General features: G+C 51.2%; 1 protein-coding gene across 3 annotated transcripts in view; it reads left to right on the top strand.

The window, feature by feature from the left end:
* Window positions 1-7,741: 7,741 nt before the first annotated feature.
* The window catches only part of PAK3 (p21 (RAC1) activated kinase 3), a 71,684-nt gene continuing 70,554 nt past the window's right edge, over window positions 7,742-8,871 (top strand). Inside the window, exon 1 of one of the 3 annotated variants that reach the window (XM_059859735.1) lies at window positions 7,742-7,838. The gene's annotated coding sequence lies outside the window, so the exon portion shown is untranslated. Of the gene's footprint in view, window positions 7,879-8,871 lie in introns of all 3 variants that reach the window. The other 2 variants (XM_059859736.1, XM_059859734.1) reach the window with 2 other exon arrangements.

Below are 8,871 nucleotides of genomic sequence, written 5' to 3'. Positions count from 1 at the left end.
GGATGTTACCCTCATGTGGTTTTGGTCTGGGATGTTGAGATGCTCTGGACAGTCACAGATTAAATACTGGCCTTCATATTCAGCATTTCTAAAACTCTAGAATGCCAGGTACCTCCAACGGTTTACCCCTTTCAATTCTGTACATCAAGGCGGGAGCTCAGCACGTCTCCCACTGACAGAGTTGAGCTCAGCTATCAAAAGCTGAGGGCTGTGCAGGCAGGGCAGCTTCACACTTGCTCCACCTCAGTGCTTCATTAATTAGTCTTAATGATTACATCGAGGTGAATGTAAATTAAAACCCCAGATACAGACACTGCCATAGTATTGTCAAGCCTGAACTGCCACAGTGTGGCAGCCTGTAAAATGGTGGCATTTCACCTCTTAAGCCTCTCTGTTTTGATGTCTCTTGGCAGGCACAAAAATTAGTATAATTCCTGCTCACAAGTAGCTGGGGAGAAAATGGAGAATGACTTGTGTAAAAATCCAGTATGCTGGCAAATGCTTTTCATATTAAAACAAAGATAAACAGCCTGGAGAATGTTTTTCTATGTCTCACCCACCTCTAGACATTTTGCAAGCTGAAAACAGAGACACGGTGATGTGTGGCTGTTCCAATGAAGAATCACTGTTGAATGACTATTTTTGGAGAAGATAAATTTGCTGCAGTTGCCCATCTTGCAGTGGTGGTTTTACTGTCAGATTGTGCCTTTAAGGTGTACTGTACCATAGTCATGTTCAGATGTTCCTACAGGGGAAGGGATCCCTCACCTCTGCTGAGATTCTCTGGTGCAGGGGCATGGTCATGTATTGGGAAATCTGTTGTTTGTGCTGGGCTGTGACAGCTTGCCCACACTCCTCTGGGTGAAGAATCTTATTCTCTGGTGCCAGGAAGGACTAGAAACCATTCTGTGCTGTTTGGATAGATAGGGTGGATCTTGGCTTTCTCAGTCCTGAGACCAGACTGAATTCAGCATCTTGAGCAGATAAAATTCTGCAGGCAGGTGGGTCATCTTTGCTTGTGTTCAGTCAAACAGGATGTTCCCCATGAAGGAGCATGGTTGGTGTTTAAGGGCAAGCCAGACAGGATGGACTTGACAGGGATTCTCCTGAAAAATTCTGGATCCCACTGGTGTTTCTGCAGGAAGCTGTGGTGTGTTCTGTTTACAAGCTGTGTTAAGGTAGGGCTTGATACATTCAAGCTAATCCTGCTACTCCTGTTGGAAGGTGATTTAAATTGCAATTCACAAAACAAAAAGGGGGCTGGGAGTGACACTGGGGATCCATGGGAGGCAAAGCTACTGTACAGCTGCCACTGAGCTGCTGCCCAGCCTGAGCTGCTCTTTGCCTCAGCTTCCCCTCTGCCAAAACTGGAGGAGCAGTGCTGTGGGAAGAATCACTAAAGACAACTCAGATAAGATTGCAGAGCACCAGTATGAGCAGTATCAGCTCCTGTTGTTTCTGTCTGGCAAAACACTCTTCCAGGTTGGGGATCTCCTTGCAGACATTCCTGTCCTTTCTGAGAGAGGCAGGATTTGGGAACCTGATGCCTACTATTAATCTGAGAGTGCTTCTGTTATGTGTAATCAGCTGGGTCTTTGTCTTCTCTTTGAATTTTATATCACACACCTCCCCAGAGTAGGAGAGCACTACATTCAGTTTTACTAGCTCCTGGAGGTGGATTATATCCCACTTGAATGTTTACAACAGTTGTGAAGATTCAACACAATTTTAATGAGGTATAACAGTAGTATATTAAGAAATGTATCTATTAAATGCAGTCTTAAGTAGTTGATTGGAATTTAATTGACATGTGTTAATAGTCCTATTAGAGCTCAGTTAAATCCACAGTTGAAGAACTAATTTTGAATAGGGAAATCATGGTTTGAGGTAAAAATATGTACTAAAAGTACAGCAGTTTTTAATATAAAAACTTTATTACTAAATAAAGTGCTAAGTGTATTAATAAAGTCTTATATTGACTTTAACAAGTGTTTACACTTAGTAGATATTTTTAAAACAGATTAAAATTACATAAAAGACACATTCTGTCAATTGTTGCTGTAAGATTTATAAGGACTTATCTATGGAGGTAATTTCTGTCTCCTGTCAGGAAAGATTCAGACTTCATCATTTTACAGGCAAGTTTTTTTAAAAAGTGTGTTGTTTAACATGAAGGTGGGCATTCTTCTCCAGGAAGTTGGTCCTGGGGATCAGTAGTTTGGCAACTGAGCTTCTCCAAGCTATGGTGTTATTGCCATCCACAAAGGTTTCATACTGCAGCACCTCAACCCGCTGTTATTGCAGCCACAGGAGGTACCTTGCAGGTCTGAGTACAGGGTGAATGAAATCCCTGTTTCACAAGGATATGGTAAAGGACAAAGAGTTTCCAGGGTTGAGAAGATCCCAGGGGAAGACATGGTGTTTGGTGCCTTGCATGATCAGTTTTCAGGGGACATCTTGCACTGGAGCCGAGAGGGATCCTCAGGACAGCAGAGTCATGCATGAATTCTCTTTGAATGAGCTGCATTGCTCTAAGGCTGTGCCCTGCCCTGAGCAAGATTGCAGGACAGGAGTGGGAAGTAGTCTAACCATTCACAGAAGCTACCTGCAAATGAGGTGAAGTCAGGCACAGAGTCTGTCAGTGCCTTACCCTCCAACAGGCAGCACGTGAGAGCTGCAGCACCGTGGGAAGGCCTCTGTGCCAGCCTCACTGTGTCACTTGTCCCAGGCTGTTACTGTCCTGTTCCCACTGCTCAGCAACTTGAATCATTCCCAGGCAGCATCTGTGTGTCCTCCCTGCTCTGTCTTTGCCTGGATGTCAGTGTTGCCCAGCTGAGCAGTTGGGACCCTTGGCTGCTGGCAGGCTGCCTGCCTGTTCCCATCGCTACGTGTCGGTAGGTGGTTCCTGTCTTCTAATGAAGCTCCTTTCCAAGGGAGGCTGTTGACGTGCTCCAGCATCGCCAGATGGTCCCCTTACCTCTTCTTCTCTCACACTCCCTCGGAAACATTAATGATCCCTAAACCTCTCTGATGGAGGGGCTCCTTTTTGTGACAACCTCATTACGTGGTTATCAGAAGCTGCCACTATCCAGGTTGTCAGGACAACCAGCTTGATTCAGAGCCGCTGGGAAAGGTCTGAACCTCAGGCAAATAACCATCCCCAGCTCCCAGCAGATGCTCACCCACAGCCAATCGCCGGGGCGCTGGGAAGCCATGACATCATGGGCCAAGCAGGCCTCCAAATTTAATTGTCAGCTTTCAGCGTCCCTCTGTGTCCCCTCCCCCCAGTGCTCTCCACATCAGCTCCTGGCACAGTTAATCAAGTGCTGCTGTTGTGCCACTCCACATCCCCCTGGAGCTGCCTGGTCTCTGCAGGGCTGGCAGAGGGGCTCCCACAGTCCCCCATGTAATGCAGCCTCGGGGAGGAGTGGGACCATGGGGCCAAGTACTGGTGCCTCAGCAGCCTGGCATGGGGGAAAACTGCAGGGGACTGGAATACCCACAGCTCTTAGGGGACAGAATAGGTTGCTTCTTATTGGGGGTTTTGTTGATGGGGATGGATTGATGGTCAGAGTTAATTTTATCTGTAAGATGAACTCTCTGGCAGCTACCACTGAGTGTGGGAGGTTATTGGGGTCCTTAACGGGATAACCCCTTCTCATGAAAACCTACTGACACCCCATCAGCAGTCACACTTACTGCTCAGACTGTGTCATGTTTGCCAGCAAGGTGTGATAAATGTGGCAGGACCAGTTCTGGTGTCGATGAAGGCTGTGTCCACCTTCCTGCCTTGCTGGAGCAGAGGAGTTTACTCTGTGCCCTTGTGCCTTCACTAGGGCATGTCTGAGCCACCTCTGGAACCATGTATCCCATTAAGGTTACATCCTACACAGCACTGAACAAGGTTTCCTGCAGATGTGAATCTGCAGAGCTTTCCTGAACTCCTGCCCTGCTTGAGTGCATTCCCTGTGAAAGCAGGATCAGGCAGCTCTTTGAAAGGATTCCCCTTTTTACTCAAGAAAAACTTTGTTAACTCACTGACCATCCCAGCTAAGTGTACTTTTGATTTCTGAAAATCTGGTGCTTGGTGTCCTTTGCTGAGACATTCAGCCTTGCACGCCCCTCTGGCACAGGTAAGGCTGCTGGTCAGGCAGTGCAAGTCTGCAGCTCTGCAGTCAGTTTGGGAGGTTCTATCTGATTATATTTAAGAGGTGAGGTTACCTGGCACTGGGCTTTTGAAGTCCTCAGGCATGTTTTGGAGGCTACAAGAAGGCTATTTGTTGCTCAGAGCTAAAATTTCTTTCTCTTGCTTTGCTAGGCGTTGACTACCTGGCCCTGAATTTCCGTGGGGCTGCATCTTCAGGAAGGAGTTGCCCTTGAGCCACTCCTGGCTGGGAACACCCCAAGGAAGGGCTGGGAAGCTTGTACACAGCCCATCACAGAGACACTGCAGCACAGATGGTTGTGATATAGCCAATCAATGCCTATTTTAGTACACAAGAAAGGAACTGTTGGGGTTGGTGATGCACATGGTCCAGCCAGGTCCTTCCTCCTGCTTCTCAGACACCTAAAGCATTGGGGCTCAAATTAGGAGAACTTCCGAAGTTATTTCTGCAGGATGAGATTCTTGCTCAGAGACCAGATGGCTCCTGAAAAAACAGGGTTTGGGCAGGCCCTGCAGGTCTTGGAGGCTGGACCTTGTGGGTGGGTGTGTGGACTCTTGAAGCATTTCCCACTCGCTGGGACATGCATGTGACAGTCACACGGAACTGATGTCTAGCAGGGACTGACTTGCTTTCCTATGCCCTGTGAGGACAAAGCCATCACCATATCACTGTCTGGGCCAGGTCAGGCCCAGCCACACTCTGTATGTCAGGCACAGCCCAGACCATCCCAGGTGGAGCAAGTCTACCTGGGAGTCCATGGAACAAATCCAGCTTGCACTGCTGAGCCCGGCACCCTGGGACTGTATAGGTACCTTGATCGTGCAGTCACTCATTTTTTCTTTTTCCCCTCTCCCAGCAATGTTCTTGAGCAATGTGCCCATTGTCAGCACATGCAGCTGCTTATAGTGTGCAGCAGAGCCCTTCAGCTCCAACAGGGTCAGCCTCATTAGAGGTGGCATGAGGAGCAAGGGAGCTCTGTGGTTTGGGCGATTTCCCCTTTGTGGCCTTTTGCTGCCACTCTTTGTCTCCTTTGCCAGGAAGGCATGGGAAGGCATGCAAAGTCAGCTTTCTATCAGGTATGGGATAGCTGGCTTCCATTTAACAGCTTAAAGATAGCTGGAGAACCCCAGAAGGCTGAAATGCACAGCTTCAAGGGCTTTGTGGTCTCCAAAGGCCAACCTGAAAAGCACAGACATTTAAAAACCCCCTGTAATTTTCAAGCAAAACTCCACGCTGCACAGTCAGTGCTTGCAAAATTTCTTTGGCTCCCATGAGAGTTGTAGCTTTGGACAGGACTGAGCGTAAGAGATCTGATCTGCTTTTTTACTGCATGCAGTCACAGAGTCAAGTTTCTGTTCTTTCACTGGGGAAAGGAAACTGAAACTCTTCCTTCATCTGTTGTTGCCCAGCCTTTGGCAAAGGGCAGCCTGACCTGGGCTTGGCGCTTCAGAGAGCCTGCAGTTTTCTTACGGTGCTCCTACAAGCAGTTCTGCTAAAAGTTTATTCTAAAACTAGATTTTAGTCGGACTTTTTAAAAGGAATAGAAGTGATTCACTCACAGATTCAGTCCTAACAACTGTAATTGCCTGATTTCATGCTCTATCTGCAGCTTTTCTTTGAGCTGCCTCCCTCTTTTGGAAGCCTGTGAGCAGGACTTGCACTTCCCACAGCCCGTGGTACTCCAGGGTGTGGGGCTGGTAAATGACCCACCAGTCTTTCCAAAGCCATTGGGAATGATTTTTACTCTGAAGGTGGCTGGTCCCCAATCTGCTCAGTCCTTTCCAGCTCAGGGCTGTTGTAAATAGCAGTTTGCAGCAGTCAGTGTGGTTTGCAGGACTGGGTGAGCCTGCAAGGACCCTGACAGCTCCTGCAGCTGCATTCCCTTCCTTGCTGCAGTTATGGGACATTCCTCCAAAAGCTTTACACGGACTTTGACAGGAGAAGAGCCAAAGGCCAAAACCTGCACTCTCTGCCAACTAACCCCCTTTGCCTCAACAAGAAAGAATGTGTCCTCTGCAGGAGTTACCCCACTGCTTGTCCCAGCCCTCCTGGACGCAGTGCTGTCACTGGCATAGACACTACATGCAGCAGAAAATGGAAGTCCTCTTCCATTGTTGAGGGACAGCAGATTTTCACAATTCCTGTTCACCTTAGAAGATCCTGAAAGTCATCTATCCACAGGAGTAATTCTCTGTGGGAGTGGAAAGAACACTGACAATTTGCTCTATGGCTTGACTGTAATCACTGCAGAACCAGCCAGCTAAGTGACAGATTTGACTCACACTGGGAAAGAAAACCTTGGTGAGACTTCGGCTTACAGCAGGAGGGGATGGTAGTGATTCAGTCAGGGCTGCTTGTCACGTCAGTGTGGACTGGGTGACTCAGTGAGTTCTTGCTTCTGGAGAACCGGTCCTTTGAACGAGCTGTAAGGCAGGAGCCTGATCACTCGTGGTCAGAGAAGATCACATGTCGTGTGGTGGGGCTGGGACAGTTTGTTATCTCCTCTTGGATACATGTGGCCTGCCTTACCTTTGGCAGTAGCAACCAGCAGAAGGTAAGTCTTCATTGCTTGTCCTTGGCTGCTCCATAATGTGTTATTACACATACTCTGTGCATCTCCATCAGGAAAAAATCCCCAACAAATCAAACAAAATAATAGTCAAAGGTATGCTTACTTCAGTATGTAACAGCACAGCCCTTTCCATCGGTGGCACTTGGAGCTGGTAGAGCTTTCTGCCAGCCCTGGGACCAGGCACAGCCCCAAGCTCAGAGCATGGCTGGTGCTCCCAGCCTCGCACTGCTCCAGGGCCCTGCGGGCTCTGCTGCAGAGATTGTAAAATTGGTCATGTTTATCAGCACTTTTTTTTTCCTGGTAATATTGTAAATGCGAGATCATGCTCATCAAAGCTGGGTCTGTTTCTACTTTTGATATGTTTCATGGAGGAGCTGAACTCCTGGATTCAGAAGGAGAAGGACCACACGTTGCCTAGGGAAGCATAATTCTAAAAGAATGAAGGAGAATGGAAAACACAAACCGCGAATAAGATTTTTTTCTTCTGGTGCGTTGGGACATATTTGCAAGGAAGTGCCCTCTTTGTCGCAGGAGTGGCCGGAGCTGGTTGCTCCAGCCTCACTCCCGCTGGGCTTCTCCCACGTGTGGATGCGGACAGGAGAAGCCACAGGCTGTCACACGCGGACGTCATCCGGGGGAGCCCCGAATTTCACGGTGCATTTCCTATTCCCAGCGGACGAAGACCAGGGAGCGTGATGATGCCTTTCAGGACCCCTTGCATCGCCAGCCGGCGCCGGTCCCTCCGCCCAGGTTTCCGCACCCCTCCGCGGGGGCACCCGGGGAAGGGGCTCGGAGGAGGAGCACCCCCCCGCGCCGCGCTTTCCCTGCGCGCTGCCTTGAAACACGAGATTTGCCCCCAGCCTCAGCCCCGGCCCGTGTGTCGTCACCGGCCGCCCGCCGCGCCCATTGGCTGCGCCAGCGCCGCTGCGGCGGCCCCGCGACGCGCGGGGCGGGCGGGCGCGCGCGCGGCGATTGGCGGCGCGGGGGGACGGGCCGCGCCCGGGGGGCGCTCGGCGGCGGCGGGGGACGGGTGGGGCGGCGATGAGCGACGGCGGCTCCAGGTAACCCCGGCCGGGCGGCAATGAGCACCGCGGCTCCTGGTAACCCCGGCCTCGCAGCAATGAGCGACCGCAGTTCCAGGTAACCTCGGCCGGGGCGGCTCCAGATAACCCCGGCCGGGCCCTGCGGCCGCCGGCGAAGCGCGGTGCCCGTGGCCGCGTCTGCGGCGCCCCGTCTCCTCCCGACGATGGGAGGATGACGCCGCCGGCAGGGCCGGGGTGCGCCGGTGGCGGGGTTGTCTCTGCGTCTCCGGGGTGTCGCTGCCGTCAGTGACACGTGTGTTGCCGGGCAGTCGGCGGTGGCCGGAGCCCGGTGTCCTGCGGGAAGGGTTCCCGGAGCCGCAGAGCTGCAGCTGAAGTTGTGTCAGTGGCGGCACCGGCCATTAACGCGGCTGCGGTGCGTGTGTTCCCCATCTCCCAACAATGCCGCCTCTGGGCTGCGCTTCTGCAGAGGAGTGAGAAATTCTGGGCTATAAATAACCCCGCCTTTTTTTTTCCTTTTTTTTTTTTTTTTCCTTTTTTTAATACTCGTTATTGGCAACGCGCATTCGATTGACCTTGGCACCTGCCAAGTTTTTCCCGAAATCCCTTCAGGGAAGGGTGGTCTCTCTCTGTGCGTGCATGCTGGTGCCTGATGCCACACTGGAGCTGGTCCCTGTGCTGGGTTGTCCCTTTGTCCCAGACTTGTACAGCAGCCAGCCGAGGAAGTGCTCCAGCGTGATGTCTGGCTGCTCCAGGCTTCCCTCCTCCGGCGGGGGGGTGCACTGGGCACGAGTGGTCCCTTTTGCTGGTCACTGAGGCAGTTTTCAGCCTTGTTTTAAACACAGCGAGGTGTTTAACGTGGAAGGCTGAGGGAATTCAGGCAGGAGAAGCCATGGCTTCAAAGCGAGCGACATCTGAAAGAGATGGTGGGCCCAGGCTGGGAAGAGCGGGGTTGTTTGGGGCCCTGCAGCCCGAGGGGTGTTGAGGGGCTGGATTTTGCCTCTCCCCGCGCCCTTCCGTTTGCGGGGTGGGCACAGCGTGTGCCAGCAGTGAACAGCCTGGGTGTCTGTGTGCAGGGTTTGGCAAATCCCCT

The sequence above is a fragment of the Haemorhous mexicanus genome, chromosome 14 (assembly GCF_027477595.1).
Source record: "Haemorhous mexicanus isolate bHaeMex1 chromosome 14, bHaeMex1.pri, whole genome shotgun sequence".
NCBI lineage: Eukaryota > Metazoa > Chordata > Aves > Passeriformes > Fringillidae > Haemorhous > Haemorhous mexicanus.
This window is presented reverse-complemented; position numbering and strand designations above follow the sequence as displayed.